The sequence below is a fragment of the Bison bison genome, unplaced genomic scaffold (genome assembly GCF_000754665.1).
Source record: "Bison bison bison isolate TAMUID 2011002044 unplaced genomic scaffold, Bison_UMD1.0 scf7180017864533, whole genome shotgun sequence".
Classification (NCBI taxonomy): Eukaryota; Metazoa; Chordata; class Mammalia; order Artiodactyla; family Bovidae; genus Bison; species Bison bison.
The window spans coordinates 8,802,925-8,822,408 of NW_011495082.1; the positions used below are offsets into that span (position 1 = coordinate 8,802,925).

General features: G+C 37.5%; 1 protein-coding gene across 9 annotated transcripts in view; it reads right to left on the reverse strand.

Annotated features, from left to right (window-relative positions):
- Positions 1-19,484, reverse strand: part of MCTP1 (multiple C2 domains, transmembrane 1) — a 563,225-nt gene that overhangs the window by 80,865 nt on the left and 462,876 nt on the right. The window lies entirely within an intron of this gene.

Consider the following 19,484-nt stretch of genomic DNA (forward strand, 5'->3'; position numbering starts at 1 on the left):
CTATGCATTTAATTGATGAACGCCAGGGACCTGAGTCCCCAGTCAGGGGAACCCTATTTGTGTGAAATGTTCTGTGACGACTTAAAGAATCGGAACTACGCTTAAGGTAAACCAACGTTAATTTGAAGGATGCTTTAAATCAGGAGATTTCTTTTTTTTTTTTTTTCACCTACTCCACTGTCTATATGAATTAGGCACTTTAAATTTGGAGCTAGATAACTAAGCAGAATACAGCTCTGCTATTTTCTAATTTACTTGTCACCAAACCCTAAGATAAAAAATTGTCAGCTCATTGATTCATGCTAGTGATCTATGGCATAAAGCTAACAATATCTTTCATGGCTCCAATTTGAATTCTGATGTAAAAATGTCAACTTTTGACTATCTCTGAATTACCTCTTCCTTTTTTGGATTACTTGAAACTCTAATGTTTATTCTCTGCGATTTTACACATGGATTATGTTATGAGAATGGACATTACTATTGAAAGAAAATGAGAAATTCATTCAATAATCAAGTGTGTATAACACGTGTATATAGCCCATGAGGACAGATATGCATACATATATTTTTTAATAGCTCCTGGTTTATCTACTTCAGCAGAATGAAATAGTCATTTTGGATTTGCTAAATAATTTCCCCTTTCCTGGATCAATATATAACTGCAGGCATTACAAACGAGACTTCACCCCATTTCAGGTGTTTTATTATGTTTTTATACACACACACTTCACGGAAACCAAAAATTTTACAACTTTGAAGGGAGTTATTGTTCAGCTATGTGCCAACTTATGATTGCATTTATGTCATTTAACATAACTTTTAATTCTTGTGGTGCTTTTATATTTTTATCCAGTATCTTTATCTCTGAATAAATTCAATAAAATCATGGTCATCAAATATTTTTAAACCTTTTTCCAAAGCTCATAACTTTAGAAGACAGAGGTAGCTAACTCTTCTTCCATGCAGCTCTTTGATAGACACAGGAATATGCTATGAATGAAAATTTCAATAATGAAGACTTACTAAACAGAGAGTTACATAGACTGAAGTAACACATCAGGACCCTTAGTTATTCTAATAATTTTTCTCAAATATTTTAAAAGCATGCACTGATTTAAAAGAAGAGCCCAAACACAAACTTCTAGTTGTCATGAAGTAAAATATAACGAAAAGCACTTGGCAAACTGGGAAATTGTTCCTAATTTACTACCATACTTTAAATTTTCTATTAAATGGCCTTTCATTTGGACATTCAGCATTTCAAAAGAACCAGAGTGACACAGTGTGCTGTTTCCAGTATCGGGGGAGAGTTTACACTTATTTTGGGAACATCTAAAGCAATTCAACCTCAGCAAGAATGAAGGACTCTTGACATTCTAACTACACTCAGTCATTCCATAAGCATTTGTTACAAATGCCCTTGTCCAAGGCATATGGTACTAGTGATTGTGGAAATACTAAGATGGATAACACAGATACTTCATTTCAGCCCTCAAGAGGCTTATAATCCAATAGAATTCAAATGGGGGATATGAGATAGCCTTTCCTGTTTCCTTTTAATTTCCTGAAAATTTGAAGCATGAATCGTACACACATAGGCAACAACAGTGGCAATGTGTAACTGAGGTGCTGTGCACCAGGCTATTCCAACCTGGGCCCTTTGTGAGGGAAGCTGATACAGGAAAAGCAGTCACGGATTTTCAGTACATTACATTGCATCAGAAGAACCCACCAAACACCAAGTAGCTAAACTAGAATTCAAACTCAGGTTGTGGGATAGCAGAGCCAGCTCTTAAACTCTGCCCAGTTCAAACACCAAAAAAATTTTAAAAAAAAGTGTGGGGAGGAAAAGGAAAACAAGAGAAGGACTGATCTAACCCTTACATGATCTTTTTAATGATTATAATTTTGTAACTCTAATAAAATGATGTTTCAAATGTTAGGTTTATATTAAATAATTTTTAAAGGTTGGTCACTACCTATTTTTTAAAAAAACTATATATATTGAGGTATACAATATGATCATTTGATATATATCAGATTAAGTAATTTTCCCCTAAAATTACCCATATAGTCATATATGAAATATGAAATTAATATACTTTTATTCTTGTACATAAAAAAAATCAAACAATATTTTAGATAGTTATTGTTAAGTCTGTATTATATGTCTCTCCTCTTCAGTAATTATCATATCACACTACAGATGCAAGGAAGGGAAAATGGTGTCAGATTGGGCCTGCTGCTGCTGCTGCTAAGTTGCTTCAGTCGTGTCCGACTCTGTGAGACCCCATAGACGGCAGCCCACCAGGCTCCTCCGTCCCTGGGATTCTCCAGGCAAGAATACTGGAGTGGGTTGCCATTTCCTTCTTCAATGCGTGAAAGTGAAAAGTGAAAGTGAAGTCGCTCAGTCGTGTCCGACTCTTAGCGACCCCATGGACTGCAGCCCACCAGGCTCCTCCATCCATAAGATTTTCCAGGCAAGAGTGCTGGAGTGGGGTGCCATTGCCTTCTCCGCAGATTGGGGCTAGCAGTTCATAATAAGTGTTCAAGAAATATTTGTTGATAGACTGAACAGAGAAATACATAATCTATGCTTCATATCTTTGTACAACTGGTAGAAGGCCTGTCATTAATTTGACAGAACTCAACTAGCTCACCTGCAAAGACATTGAATCAATGATGCAGATTAATAAAAGCAAATATTCAAAGTGTTTTCAAAGATTTGCCAGGCAAGAGAAAACATGGATATCTAACTATCATTTCAAGATTTGGAGTTCTCCAATATCTTCAAGTTAATTTTCCAAAATTAAAAATATTATTGAACCAGGAAACAAACCAAGAACTTAATTTACACATTTCACAAGTCAGCTGCAGACCTTATGTTCAAGAACACCTCAAAAGAGGTCTACAGAATCAGACCCTTCATTCGCAAAACCCAAACAGTTCCCACCCTGCACAAGTCGGTAATTGGCTACGCACAATTGCTCCACAAATGTGCGGCCAGAACCACCCAACACAACCATTTGCTTTACATTTGGCAGCAAAGTGCTGTGTTCAAGAGAGGCTGTTGTGTTGTATTGCAGCCCTCGAGTGACGGCTTTTCCCCTCCTTCAGTGATATTTTAATGTTACTACATAAACATCTACAAGTGAGGATGTATAATACAGATGGTTCCTAGGGATGCCTTTAAGCAGCTTCAGAATGTATACCACGGTTACATTTTGCTCAGATGATGCTTACTTAAGGTGCCTTGGAAAATGGAGACGATCATAGCACCTACCCCACAGCGTTGATTAGGTATCCAATGAGATAATGTATTAATATTTAAAGTGCTCAGCACAATACCTGTACCAAAGTACTTAAAAAATGTGTATGACTAATAAAATTAGAAAAGACATCCAGTTAATAATATTTAAACATTAATTTTTGGAACTTAAATGATGCATTTATTTTCCTGGACAAAAATATTCAGGGTTCTGAATGACACATACAATTCTGATTCATATTTCACTGAAACTAAGAATTACATAAAGGGGCACAGGTAGAGCTGCGGATAAAGATTCCCAATTAAAATGATAATGGTTTCACAACTCACTTTCAGGCTTTAACAGTCCAACGAAACGGATGACTTTGACAGCAAGTACCTCAGAAGCTAGAATGTGCTCTAAGACAAGAGCCTTGACCAAATGCAATGAATACAGAAACTGCAAACTGAGCTTTTAAAAACAAACCGTATATATCACTGAAGTGCATGTAATAATTGCACAAAATTGCAAACTTTCCCAGAGAACTCAAGTAACACCTACTATTTAGAAAGAGAGGGCTGGAGTTTAACACTTAACTAAGGAAAACAAATAAAATGAAAGTTCCAGTCTCAAATTCCAGTTCTTTCCTCTGCAAATAAAACCAAGTAAGGACTACATAGTTTTGTTTTCATGTATACAAAGTCCAGTTGCCCAAAGAGTTGTCAGCAATAATTTAATAGCAACACATCTGTAGGATTTCCTTGAGAAAAAAATGAAAAGTACCAAAAAATGCATGTGTTAGAAAGGATACATTTTTGCAAAGTTGGGGTTTTTTCCTCTTTTCTTGAGGGAGGCTATCTGAGATTGGCTCTAGAATTCTTTTTTCCAAATTATACTTTCTGATACCTTGCTTGAAAGCAAGTAGTATTAATCAAACAAAGGAAGGGCACTAGGGAAATCAGAAAGATGTAATGCAAGCAGTTAAAAGTGACATGACCTTCTGTAATGTCGCTCGTCACAGACTTATATGCCACACAGTGGAGGAAGGTCTTGAAAGAAACTGATTCTTGGTACTATTCCTTGAACGTAATACTAATAAAGATGACATTTTAAAAAACACATGTAGACAGGCCCAAATGCAGCATTCTAGCTACCTGACAGCCAAAGGATAAGCAGATCACACTATTTTTAAAAGCATAATATTTCTTCTTTCATAGTCCATATTTGCTGAACATTTGTCATTAACATATAACACATAATATGTGGCTGTTTATTGTAAAAAAGCCATTTTCAAAATGGAGCAACATTGTATCTGTGGAACCTATATATTTTATACAGTGTATAGATGCTCTATTAATATTATGACTTTTAATGATAATTTGACACAACTAAATGCTTTATGATTTGCAAGGAAATAAAATTTTATTTGGCTGAAGATGTTAAAAATGATGCTGGTAATCTGAATAAAGGTATGATAACTATGTTTAGAATTATTCCACTAGACAAAGATATATAAGGGGGGGACCAGCAAGAAAAAAAAAAAGATAACAAAACAGTGGAAGGATGAGGGAAAGTAGATTCAGGTAAATTTCATTATTAAAATCATCATAAGACAGTGGACCCTAAGTACTGCTTTTTAATATTAATTCAGGGTGCATGGTATAAAGCTAAAATGATTTTAAAAAGAAGGGAATAAAATTTCCACCAATAATTCTTAAAACACGTTGTACTATAATTTTGTCTAGGCTAAAGTCTGCCACTGATTTATATCTCTTTAAACAACAACAACAAATCTTGGTTATATTACCTTCGTAAGAAAGTATTGAGTACCACAGAGCCAAAAACCCTGGAAAGCCAAAGCTGACACAAACCAGTTTCTTTTGTGTGTTTACTTTTTCCCTCAGAAATAATCCTTGAATTAAATGGATGTTTTGCTATGTTCAGAATGAAGAGTTGCACAATTCAAATTGCCTTACTCTAAATGGTCTATAAAAAAGCAACACATTTAAATTAAAGAAGAAATCACTGCTGTCCAGATGTGCAACTGCGATGTTAAAAAATTAAAGAAATTGTCACAAAAGAAAGACATTTCCTATTTGATTTCATAGTCATAGAACATTCAAATGTGTACAGATGCTTATATTTGGGTACATTACAAACTGAATGCTTATTTCCACCCTAGAGATACGGAGGAATTTGGGTAGAGCAGTTTGCTTCAACATGGTCTAGAGTTCATTTACATCATTTCACGGGTACATAAACCAAGCAGAACATGCATTTGTGTGCCAATGGATGTATTACATGTGCAAATATCACATGAATTTATTGAAAGTCTATGAATTGAGAAGATGCATATAACCGCTCAGATTATGTCAGATCACTTAAAAGCACCGGAGGTTGGGCTGAAGACGTTCTTGGTCAATACGATCATTACAGGTGGGCTTGCACTCCCATTTTTACCACAAGACACCTGTACCTCTCAAGATTTCTGAGAAGGAACTTTTGCAAAATGAATGGCACAATTAAACTGTACGTATAATTTACTCCACATCTGAAGGAATAATACAACCCATAAACAGGTCTGGAATATACTGTTTCATCCAGCCTATCTCAAAAGCAACTGCAAGTGTGATGGCTGCTTAGTTTGATTCACGCTATTAAGGGTTTGACCTTGGAGTATTTCAGCTACAGTAGTCATCAAGATAACTGAACCACTAGATGTAATAATAATTAGTGTGATAGGCTTGCCAGTGAAGCTGAATATATTGCAATACAAAAGAAGGCAGACTAAAAAGAAAAGCATTATTACTTACTGCTAAAAGACTTCCTGATTTTTACAGAGACACTCAAATACAATTATTTCTTCTTGCAGAATGCATTTCCTTGGCTCATTCTGGGAAGTGCCATGCTGTAATTTAGTCTGATTCTTAATAGGAAATGTGGCTTTAATGTGACTATCAGATGACTTTTGATGCATGCCACTGATTACATACAGCCTGTATTCTGCATCATCAACAACAGCATTCTTATTTGCAGTATAATATGCTTTGCTGCAGGGTGCAAGGACAGTAAATTTACTTTACTGGCCAAGAGTATGTAACCTTTTAGTTTTTAAGTGTCAGCTTAATATGCAGAAAAACCCTTCCATTCAGAAATGCTAAATACAGTATAAATTCTATAATCAGTATAAGCATCTTAAATGAATTTCTTTTCATATTTCCTTCTTGGTATTCTTAAATGTTCATTCTTATGCTCACACAAAGCACTGTGAACAGATTTCTAGTGTTTATTTGAACTATGTCTCCATCTAAAGGCTTCACAATGTAATGTATTTTTGCTTGCAGGGAAAATTCTAATCTTAGCATCTTTAGGATATTGCATATTAATTTGACTGAGTAGGGAAAAATAGGTCAACTATTAACCTGCAATGTGCTTTTTAAAAACTAATGCTTTCCTGAAGCAAAATTTTTCAGGTTAAAAATTATACAAAAAAACCCCACAAAATTGAATTGTTTAACCTGTTTTTTCCAAAAGAAATGAAAAGCTAGCTAGTCTTATTACTATTTTATGAAAATTTAATATTTTCAAAGCCAAACATTTTTGTTTATTAATAATAGATGGATTGCAAATCAAAAAGAAAATTATGTGCTTTAGCCTCTCTCTATAAAACCAAATTTCCATTCCAGAAACACAGATTTGTAACCAAAAAAGGCACAATTGTACATTTTTCAGATTTTAGAAACAACCTTAGGAATTTTTAAATACGCCTAATAAAGAGACCACATAATCTATTTAAAACATTTTCTGCAAAGCAGAAAGATGGAGCTGCTATGACGTCCAATCTTTTCAGGTATGTGCGTGAGCATTAGAGGTACAATAGGCAAGAAGTTCTTTACAGGTAAGTGTATAGTTTAGCAGATATAAGGGGAATGCTACACTTTGGGAAGATTAGGTTCCTTTAAAGAATAGAATTTGAAAACAAAACAAAAAATTTATCTTGGAGATTAATACAAGCAAACTTTTGAACCATACTGCTCTGTTAGGTTTGATTATCTTAAAAAAATTCACTGCTACTGCCTATTTTAAGCACTATAATTGGGAGTAGTAGAGGAGTGAGAATAGGTGGACATTTGAAGAGAAAAATATTCTGATGCTAATTTGATTTTTCTTTTTCTGTTTTTTTTTTTTTTTCCCCTTTGTGCCTAGAATATTTTGAGGCCTGAGGACATTATATCAGAAAGTCTAACTTTAAAAATGGAGCATATTTTGAATGTCAAAAAAATCAGTCAGAAAACTTCAGTGTTTTCCTTGTATCTCTTTTCTATAAATAATAATGATAAAATATTTTTTATCTTTTTGTAAAGAATAATCACTTCACAAAAGACAGCCCATGTGGGTTTAGACCTGCATTGGGACTGGAAAGAATGTCTGTGGTGAATGGTGAATTGCAGCACAAAAGCCTGAATGAAAAGAATGTTCGTGAAACCTCACACAAAACCTCCGTAACCGTTTTATCATGAGCTTCCCACAATATAACACAAGAGCTCTATGTTCTAGGAAAACCTTGCCTGGTCCACTTATCATTTCGGCTTTATGTAGTGTACTGCGTGATTGCTAAATTAGTGCATAATGTATTTATAATATTTATAGTACCAACATTTAGTTAAATAACCTTTATGTAAGATTTATGTTGATTTTTTTTTATTTCTCATTTAATGGCAAATTATGAAGAGCATGTTTCATAAAGATAATTCTCCATTTAAATTCATCAGTCCATTAAATATTAAAATTATGTTTCTGATGCAATCGAGAACAAATTTGTCCAGCTTCAGTGATTATTTGCACTCATAAAAATTAGGCTTGATTAATAAAATTTAAATGCTTGATTAAGTTGACATTTTCATGTTCTGTCCTGATTTATTAAAATTAGTCCCTGTGCCCAGGCCTGGTTTGCTAGTAGGTTTACCTTTCTCCTTCTCTTAGTCGACATCCAGAGCGAGGCTGTTAGGAAAGAATATTTTGCTTTTGGACCCAATGATGGTTTCAGGGACATGCCCTGTTCTTTGCTCACAGCGCAGCTGGCCTTTGTCTTTATGCACTGTGTGTGGTGGAGATTTGGATTACAATAATCAAGGAAAGTGTTCCTTTCAAAAATCTTTGGAATTGATCTATAAAATGGCATGCATTTTTGGTATTTTTCTAAAATGGTTTTTAAGAAATTTTTGTCTATAGAAGATCATTTCTTTTCCCTCATTAGCTTTTTTGGTTGATAAAAATACAGTTTTTATTTTTGTGGGACTTGCATATACATAGCAGGGGGATTATAAACAAATCTTCCTGCGGCAATGTCACTGTCTTTGTCCACAAGTTCAGAATCAGGAAGTACTAGTGGCCATGGAAAACCGTTCTCTTCAACAGGTCTCACTAGAGAACTCTTCAAGAAATGTGTTACCTCGACCATGTGTGTGTTCACTCAGTCGTGTCCAACTCTCTGCGACCCCATGGACTACAGCCCGCCAGGCTCCTCTGTCCATGCGATTGTCCAGGCAAGAATACTGGAGTGGGGTGCCATTGCCTTCTCCAGGGGATCTTCCCGATGTAGAGACTGAATCTGCATCTCCTACATTGGCGAGTGGGTTCTTTAACATCCAGCCACCCAGGAAGCCCTCCTTTAGCTTACTCGCTTCTATACCCGCACCAGCTTGTGCTATTTTAAATATAGTCAAGTGTCTAATTCTCATTTATTGAGCACTCACTATATACTTAACACAGTGGACTGTCTGTTTAATCCTCACAAGATCTCAACAAAGGTAAGTATTAGTCCCATTTCACTGGTGAGGAAACTGAGGTGTAGGGAAATGAAAAAATTCATACAGTTAACAGATGGAAGGTCTGAAATGTAATACCCTGTCTTCATAATTTCAAAGTTTGGACCCTTAACCTCTACCAGCTATAAAGGGGCAACATTCTGTTTTAAGATGTTTCTGCTGTTGCCCATGGAGTGTAACCTATCTGGAAACTATGTTTCGGTGAACTGTCTTTCATTTCAGCAGGCTGCCAGAATATCATTATTTTTAAAAAATAAGTGATACAGTATCATGGCTATTTTCTTTTTCTTATATGATGAAATAAATTCAATAACAAAATGACAGAAAATGCCCTTGAAGGCATATTTTAGTTTGGTTACCTACAGGTGTTATTCCAGTTCTATGAACATAAAGGTTTTAAAATTGCATGCTCTTAATAAGCTTATCTCATGCAATACTAAAAAATAATGAAGACAAAACTCTCAGGGTTATTGGGCTCCTAATAACAGTTCTGACTTATAAACATTTTCCAAAAGCAGATAAAAAGACATGTCATTGGTTTCTACTTTTAGTTTGATAATTTAACAAACTTGTCATTTCTTGTCACCTTTCTGAACTAGGGACAATTATTCTCTGCAAATATCACATGAAACCTTCTGCCAACACCACCCCACCCCACAGGGCATGATACAAACAGTCATGGGGTTATGAGTCAGCCAGAAGGTGCTTCTGTGAATCCTATATCCTATCTCCCTCACCGTACTGTGTCAAGGAGTTTTGGCTACTTACAAAGACGAGTGTATAGAATCATTTAGAAAGAACCCACAGGCTATCACTAGAAGTAGGTGGGAAAAACACATCCATCCTGAGAAGTGACACCCAAACTGTGGATATTCTTTCTTGTCCTCTCCTAAGTCCCATTCTTCAATTACAGAAATGACAAAATTGCAGGGGCAAACCTTTTGGAAACGGAACAGAAATAATAAAACCATTTGGTTGACAAAGGGGTAGATGTTGGGCTGGACACTTTGGAAAACCATTTAGATGGTAATTCTTTGGATCCATAGGAGACTTTGGGGAGACTTTAGGAAGTTGATTTTCTAATGAGTTCCTGGGAATCCAGGAGTCAATTTAGCTTCAAATAACAGAAATCCAGCCATGTATAAGGGTGAGATCTTCAGGTTTTCTTTGGGGTCATTGAGACAATTCATTTGGTGGAAAAAGAGCTGGGTTTCAGGGCAGAAATCCTCGATAGGAATGAAGAGTAGTAAATCCTCTATAGGAATGAAGAGTGGTATCTTTTTATCTTGTTACATTCTTATATGCATCTTTGGGGAGTCCGAGCAAGGTGGGAGCGATTCAGGAAATAAGGGGGGCTACAGTATGAGAGTTGACTGCAAGCGCCCTCCAAGGCAGCTACCACTAACTGTAAATTCTAAGCATCTCTCTTGAGTCCTAACAGAACTAAAACAAAAGAAGTCTGCCTTCTAGAGAGGAGACTCTGTAGTAAATTGATTTTTAAGAATAGAACCGTTTTCCTTTACATCTCTCGCTATGTGAACTGACACGTCATGGACAGGTAGCCCTCACCTACCATTCTAGAGTTTTACCTTTCCAATTTGAAGGTGAGCTGCAGTTTGAGAATAGAGTAAAAAAGACCGATGACACACTGAAGAATTAAAAGCAAACCTGGAGCTACTGAGTAAAAGGGACAGACTAAAGGTGGAATAAGAGCTGTGGCCACAGATGGGTAGACCTTTTCTTTATCTACGCAGGACATACACACAGACCTGGGATAATGTAAATGTCTCTTGGCTGCTCGCGTCTGCATGTCACACACAGACCTCCATTACTGCAACTGTCATAGCCACGTATTCCATTTAGTTGTTTCCCTCACTAGACCACAAACTGGGTAAGGACCAGGTCTTTTTTTTTCTTCTCTCTCTCTCCTCTCTCTCTCTCCCTTCCTTTTATTTTTATTGAAGTATAATTGATTTACTGGGACTAGGTCTTAATCACCTTTGAGCAACCTGCTAGCACAGTGTCTACAAAAGTTCAGTGCATTTTTGTTGAATGAAAATTATGAAAATTAGACAATTTTTGATGTGGAAAAAAGACTAGACTAAAATACATAGTATTCATTCACTAAATCTTTTTTGAGCCACTATTGTGCTACTATGACTTGCTCTGTGCTGGGATTAGATGCACAAATGGAAGATACTGTTAGAACAATCTGGAGCAGGTGAAGAAGACCCCCAGTGAGGTTTTTTTTTTTTTTTTTTTTTTATAATAGAGTGAGGGGAAAATAGGAAATCAGAGTGTTTGGTGGTAGGGATGGGTTGATGGGGGCCAGGGGTGGGCAAGAATGGGTAGGAAGGCAGAGATGGCTATCAGGGGGAAATGATGAAGATAATTGGTGGTTATCTAGGCACATACAAATAAAAATATTAAAACCTTAGTGAGTGGCAAGTTAGTATTAACTCCCCAAAATATTCAAAATACGTATACCCTGACCCAGAAATTCTCCTTCGAGGACTTTTCCAAAGGACATTACCAAGGACCTGCTCAGAGATCTGTTTAGGATTTTTGTTTACAGCATTCTTTGAGATGGTAGAAACACTGGAAATGAACATTTCTAAAATGAGTGCTTAATTGAGAAAAAAATAAAGTATTCATATGGCAAAAACTATTTAGTTATTAAAAATCCTGTTATTTTCCAGCAATTTGAGGGAATCTCAAAATAGGTGTGCTAACAGCGTCTTTAATGTGATCCAATTTTTTGTAAAAAACAAAATATATATGACAAGCAAGAAATACATCCTATATTCATAAACCTATTTTTTTAAGAAAAGAGTAGAAGCTATCAGATCAGATCAGATCAGTCGCACTATAGAGAGAGTATATCAACTATTTGGGAAACTATTGATACAAATATACTTGGTTCCGGATACTGCTGTTGTGGGCCATGGCCACCCCAGCCACACTGGGTCGTTCTCTCTCAAGACCATGGACCCCACTTCCATCCTTCAGTGCTGCCCTCCCCGAATGGCCAAAGAGCCCTCTTTGAACCTGCTCCTCCGCTGTGCTCTGGGGCCTTGACTCGAACACACTTAGGCTGCCATCCGCTCATCAGCACCAACAGGATCCCCTCCAAGCTCATGGAGGAGCTGCAGGAGCAGCCCTGGAGTGAGTCAATCCCCAGAGATCCAGGCCTTTGTGAGGGAGTGCTCCCACCTCTCTGCAGGCCTTCTGAGCTCAACTTCTTCAATGTCTGGCTCCCGAAGCAAGGACTTCAAAGGTCCCAGCCACCTGTTCTGGCACGGTGCCCCAGGTCACACCAGGCTGGCCCACTGAACATCTGCTCTGGTGCCCATGGGGCTCCTGGGCACAGCAGGAGCACCTCCACTAAGTCTGAGCGCACACGCCTCCCTGGGCCACGACATCTGTCCCATCCACACACACTCACTGCCTGGGCAGAAGCCAGTGCCTTATCTTAGGCCCCAGGATCCCCATCTATACAAAGAGAGACTTCCTTTCTTCTTCAACTTCTGTTGTGTTATCTGGACCAAGCCCTTGCCCTCCCCAGGCCTGAGGAAAGGGTGTGTTGCAGGAGAGACTGAGAACACAGGTCTGGGAGCCAGTTGGAATTGGGTTCCCGCCCTGCTGTGCTGTGTGAGTCTTTGCCCATGGCAGAAATTCTCTGAGCCTCGTTCTCCTGCTCTCCCAAGTGGTGAATGGTTCCTTTTTAGATGAAAGAGATGAGAAAAGAGCATTCCCCATTTGTGCTTGCTACCTCTGTCTTTTTGCTCATGAAGCACTCCATTCTCAAAAACAAACAAACAAACACATGCACATACACACAAATGATCCTGATGGAATATAGGGGAGATAAAACTGAAGCTATGGTTTGGGTGCTACTCTGGTGTTGCCAGGGGACGACAGAAGATGAGATGGTTGGATGGCATCAACGACATGATGGACATGAGTTTGGGTAAACTCTGGGAGTTGGTGATGGACAGGGAGGCCTGGCGTGCTGCAGTCCATGGGGTCACAAAGAGTCGGACACAACTGAGCGACTGAACTGGTGGCTCAGCAGTAAAGAATCCGCCTGCAATGCAGGAGACACAGGTTTGATCGCTGGGTCAGGAAGATCCCCCTGCAGGAGGAAATGGCAATTCACTCCAGTATTCTTGCCTGAAAAATTCCACAGACAGAAGAGACTGGCAGACTGTAGTCCACGGTGTTTCGAAAGAGTCGGACACAACTTAGCAACTAAATCGCCACAACAAATGGTTTGGGTGGGGTGTACACGTGAGGAATCTTTCTTTGACAGCCTTGAAGATATTATGGAAAGATAAAAGTAGCAGAAGGAGAAAAATCAGCATTTTGTTTTAGAATTATCACCTTCCTACAAGTCTTGAGGTAAGAAAACAAGCTGTGATTTTGGGGAAAGTTGCCAGAAAAATACAAGTCATCCAGTGAAATTGGAATTTCAGATAAATAATGAATATTATTTTTGTATAAATATCTCCTGTTGTTTATCTGCAATCCCGATTTAACTGGGCATCTGTATTTTTATTGGCTCAATCTGGCAACCCTAAATTGGGAACAATTTCAGAGGCCTTCAGAGGTTGGAGTTTTGAGGAAACTTTGCAAAGTAGAAGGGTGTGGTCATCTACTGAGAGGGAGGAGATCTAGAGTGGGGGTAGCGTTTGATAAGAGTGGAAAAAATGTGCAGATCCTGCTGGGGGTGTGTCCAGAGCCTCTGAGGTGATGGTCATCAGGGTACAGGGCACCAGCCCAGACAGTGAGTGATCATCTGGCACATCTACGTGGTTGAACAGCTTAAGAGGGGTCATAAGCCATGACATGTTTCACTGACATGCGATCGGTGGTTGGTTTCTTTCTGCTCGTGGTTGCGCTGGAAAACTAGAGGTCTGGTACTTTGCACAATCCTCCTCACGTTTTTTCAAGCTGGTGACCTTCTTCAAAATTTGAGAAAATTGTTGAAATAAGTAGGAAAAAGAAAAGAGTGATCATCTATTTTTAGATGTGTTTACAGGCTGTATGACTCAGTGCTGCTTCTGTTGAGAGCAAGTACATGGTCTTTTTGGTACTGAAATGCAAACTCAGGAGGCTCTGATCCATGCTACTTTCTGTAAATGATAAAGTCCTCATTTAAGTACCAAGGGTCTGACCACACACCCCAGTGCTTTTTCTATGGAGTGCTCAGCTCAGCTCTGGCCAGTCTGTTTAGATCCTGTTTGGAATAGTTCACATATTCAATGGTCTGCTTCTTCAAATATTCCACCCTGGACTTCTTTGGAGTTGAGAGTACTGGCTGAGAAAATAATAAACAAGTTTCACTTATAGGAAGTCAAGTCAAACAGTCAGACGTCGCTTTGGTAGTTTGTATCTGGTGGATGATTCCCAGTTGTCCAATCAACAGCATTTATGGTAGCAAAGAAACTGCTCTCCTTACAAGCTTTATTTCTAGACATCAATGTTCTGGGCCTAATTGGAATAGACCCAACAACAACAAATATATTCAGTGCTCTTCTAAAGGGGAGAAGACGCGTGGAGGGCTTTGCCATGTGGTGGAACTAACAAAACATTTCAGTATTTACTGAAGTATTTCAGTAGACAGGCTGGAGCTCAACTTGTATCATGCTGAGATCATCAGTTAGAGAATGATTTCATTGATCTAGCCTCCTCTTCAGTCTTTTAAAGTCTCCATTGATTAGGCAACTGAGGTTGTTCTGTGGGAGGCATATCTTGACAGTGAAAGTGAGTGCTCTCTTAAAATGCAATTAAAACATACTGCTTGAAGAATGTTTGAATGTCACAGATATTCAGAGACTTTCTTCACGAATGTGAAGGATTATTATCACTGATTTACTCTCCCCATACTCATCTGAGTGGAGGAAAGTACTCCTCCAGGTCATGAAGTTTTTTTTTTTTTAAATGAGTGGGGTCACCTGGAGTCAAATGTGACCAGTACCCATTGTTGAGAGATCACCAGGTACCTCACAGGAAGGAATTTGGGGATGCCTAGGAGTCTCTGTAAGGCTCCAGACACTTGGAAAGTGATGGCTTGGTTAAAGGCATGCCCGAACGTGCACCACAGAGATAACCTGAGTTTTCAGGACAGGGCAGAGCTAGGCTTGAGTCCCACTTACTCTATGGAGAGCCTCTTTGAGTTTGAATTTCCCCGTTCATAAAATGAGGATACAATCATTTAGAATCATCTACTTGACATTGTTATTATAAAGAATTCAAAGAGACCAGGCTTCTAAAAGGTTTAACAGGATATTTGATAAATCCAAGAGGCTGAATAGGTACCTGCTCCTCTCCCGAATGAGAGGTGAGGAGAAGACGGGGGGTAGAGTGGGGAAAATGAGGGTTTTCAAACAATCTGTCTGCTCAAAGGTAGAGTTCCTCCTACTGACTGTTCTGAAGTGTAATGGAGAAATGTGCTTAAAAGGTACCCAGGAAGACCTGGAATAGACCAAACGATAGCTCCAAGAGGAAATTTAATGGACTGGAGGTAAGGAGTGCAAACTTCAGAAAGACTGGCAGATCCTAATTCCCTCTCAGCCACTTTTGGACTGACCGTGTGCCTTTGGAGCTGTTTAATCTCTCTACCCTGTTTCCCTGTATGTAAGGTAGTATAATGATATTTGTCTCTGGGCAAGTGTAACAGAGCTCTGGTTTGCTTGGCCAACCCATTTCTTATATCTTGAGACTTGATTTGCTCTCTCTCAAGGAAGCGTTCTTGTAGCCATGCTTGAAGGACTGCTTAACACAGTGCCCAGGGCGTGATGAAGACTTGGTAATTTTTAACTCCAAAGTAAAGACCACTTCTTGGCATGTACTTCTACAAAATCTCAGTTTATAGTAACTGTATTGTGGACAGTTGGTACCAGCCTAATGGGCACTACAGGGGCGATTTCCCCCTGGTTCTGCAGTGATGGCTCAAACCAAGAGAAGTATGATAGTCCTATCTTTATGTCCCATTCATGCCAGAGACATCTCTGAATGAAGTTTATATTAAACAGTTTCCTCTGGAAAAGTCTAACAATTCTTATGCTAGAAAGTTTAATGTCATGGTCTGAGTATAGATAGATTTAGATCAAGAATTGCTTATTTTCAACAAGTCTGACTGAGAGATAATGGAGGCAAAATACCATTGCTAACCATACCTCTTTCTCGAGTGCAACTCTAAGTCTATATCATTGGAATGGCTGTTTCTTTATCCTTTCCTCAACGAGTTCTGCTCATTAAGTGCCACAAAATGTACTTGGCAAGGATTAGATCTCATTTTTTTCATCAAAGTAAAACAGACACCACGGTGAGGAAAAAGTAGGGGATTTAAGTTCCTGTGATCCTAAGTCTCCAAAATGGAAGTGGTCTCCCTAATAAACAATATACAAAGAAATCCTTTCCTATTTTAGTATTAATCTCAACTACCCATTAATATTTTGAAGACAGAATTTTTACCCATCTATATACTTTTTAATCTTTTACAGTATTCATTTCCTTTTCTCTCTTTTATGTCATGGAAATACTATCTCATTTTTGCTCTTTGCCACACAAACTTGAGGTTCATTTTGATTTGTTTTTCTTCTATAATTTTCATCCTAGTTGGATTTTCTCAGCTGAATAATGTACAGATGATTTTTTTTGTGCCTGACAGAATATTCCCCTCCACCCCTACATCCCCTTCTCCTAAAACAGAAAATTTCCTGGTTTAGAATCAGCCAACAGTATGATTTATGCACTTTAGAGATTCCCTCAAGTTTTCACACATGCTGAAAAATTCTGCATTGTTTTGGGGAAAGCAATAGGGATTTAGGACAAAGTACCATTCTTTCAGTGCTTTCCACTATGCAGTAGATAAGTAGTTTTTAGGCACAGCATGGCCACCCCTACAAACACTTTCCCTTAATTTACATACATATGAATGTGAATATAGACATATGTGTACATATATGTATATGAATATATATGTATATACACGTGTGTATGTAATCTATAACCAGCAAAGTATAATCCAGGTTTCTTTTCAAAAGGAGCAACCAGTTCAAATGCACAGCTGGGTATGGAAGAAAACACATAATTAGACAAATTGGATTGAAGAGTTACGTAAGGTCTCAACTGAGCCAGTGAATGAGAAGCTGAATGAAACGTTGTGATTGCTGCTCCGGTGCCTAGAAAGAACAGAATATGTGGATATGTGTGTTTTGGGCAAATAAAAGGCAATTACTGGGAGTTATGGAGTGCAGTTGGCATTCCATGCAAGTTAGACTAAAGAACATTTCACAGTGGGCTGTGCTGGGGAATAAAATGTTGTCCATGGCTAAAAGGGAGATTCTGTCAGAGATGTGCCAACAAGGAAAGATGCGTAATTACCATATTGGAGTTATATTTTGGGGGGAAAAGAGCAGCAGAAAAATTTGCATGATACATAACTTTTCAATAGGCTTATAAAAATTCTCCGAGAATTTGAAGTAAAAGGGGTTACCTTATATATCATTATTTTCCCTCTAAAAGTAGACCTTTCCAGCCAAGACTGGTATATTTTGAAGAAAATAGCAAGCAAAGTCTATAGTTTCAGAATTTTTTTTTTTTTAACTGAGAATAGTCAAACCAATGACTAAATATTGAAAATAAGCCCCCTCGTAGGCTTAAGAAGCTGAAATGAAATTACCACTTTTTCTTATTTACAAACATTATTATTTGCAAATTTGTCTCAAGGCAACTGAATGAAAAGTAGATTTTCTTCTCTCTCAACAATTTCCCAGAAATAAATGGAACAAAAAAGCAATTGCCTAAAAAAGTACTATGTTCTTAAAGAAAACATCCTGGATTAATTGACAGAAGTACCTATTAGTCCCCATGACACCATGTGGGACTTGTCTCTCAGTGTGCAAGTTAAATATATATCCGCAAAATCCTTGCCAATAATAATAATAACTTCTCGTCTGTTGACGCTGTCTAACCATTAAAATCTCTCAGAGAAATCTCATGTTTGGTTTGATAAGCTTTACGAAAAAAGTTTGAACATTTCTAACTTATAAAACACGCTAGAGATGGTGGCAAGTACAAAGATGAATAGTCCGCCACTTCAAATTTATAACCTCATGAGAGAGACAGAAATATATACAAATAGTATAGGGAAATAAATGTGGTTGTTGTTGGCAACTCTGCCATCTATTTGGTAGTTGTGTATCTGGATTTTTCTTTTACTTTGATGTTAAAGAAAATTATCTCAAAAAGTATATATTTTTCTTTTGTAACCATTGAAAGTACATTGTGCTTGAGTTATTAAAAAGGAAAATTCTTTTATGTCATAGGTATGTCTGCGCAAACATTATGATGCTAACTATACTATGTACTACTTTATAATAAAGTAGTATATAATACTACTAAACTTATGATCAAATAGGTCTGTTTCTTGCATCATTATGGGCACAATAGTTGGCAAAAGTCTTGATTAGAAGTCAAATGGAGGCTTTTAATGGCAAATAAGAAAAGAATCAATGCAATCTGATGTGGACTAATAGCTAGCAAATAGATTTTCATGTTTGAAAAACCCTTACATTACTCTCAACAGCTGTATATTATTAAAACTTCGAATGTTCTAGATGGATAAGACATTTGTGTTTATTTAATTATGAGGAGGTTTTGGAAGCTGTTAAGTTTGGTTGGGGTGTAGTGACAGATAATCTAAGGAAATGAAAGCTGGTGGGAGAATTACAAACATGATTATAACATGGCTAGCTTCTATTTCTCAATCTAAAACTCTGTGAGAGATAAAAGGTCATCTCACACATTCTAAAAATTTTCAAAAATGTCAAAGAGCACAGGTAAGTTCAGTATAACTTTCCCTGGGTTAAACGAAAGGTCTTGATCCACAAGCCAGTATCCTAATATACCCCTGACACAGATAAGTATATTTGCTGTTGTTCAATGAATGAACATTGAATTAAGGTACTTTTTGCACTTATCTAGGCCAGCAACCATCAAGTCTTCCTTCCCTCCAATGGCAGACCACAGAGAAATGTCTTAAATGAAATACATTCACTTGGTCTGACCAAACAGAAAATGTTGCAATATTATATCTTAACTCAGGATTCATTGAGACATAAACACAACTAAGGAGAATAAAAAGAAATAATCACTTGGACTCAACAATTTATACTTAAAAATCATAACTCATTCTTCAGTGTATTCTCAACTTTAGTTCCTACCAAAATGAGTAATGTTAAAAATAGGCAAATACATTGTGTTAGAACCAAAGAGTTGTTAGTTTAGAACTGGGAAAACTTTCTGTCAAACTTGAGTATTTATAGACAGAATTTCTGGTGTGCAAAACCAAATGCAATGTTGATCTTGCCAGGGAGACTAAGAATGAGAACAAAAA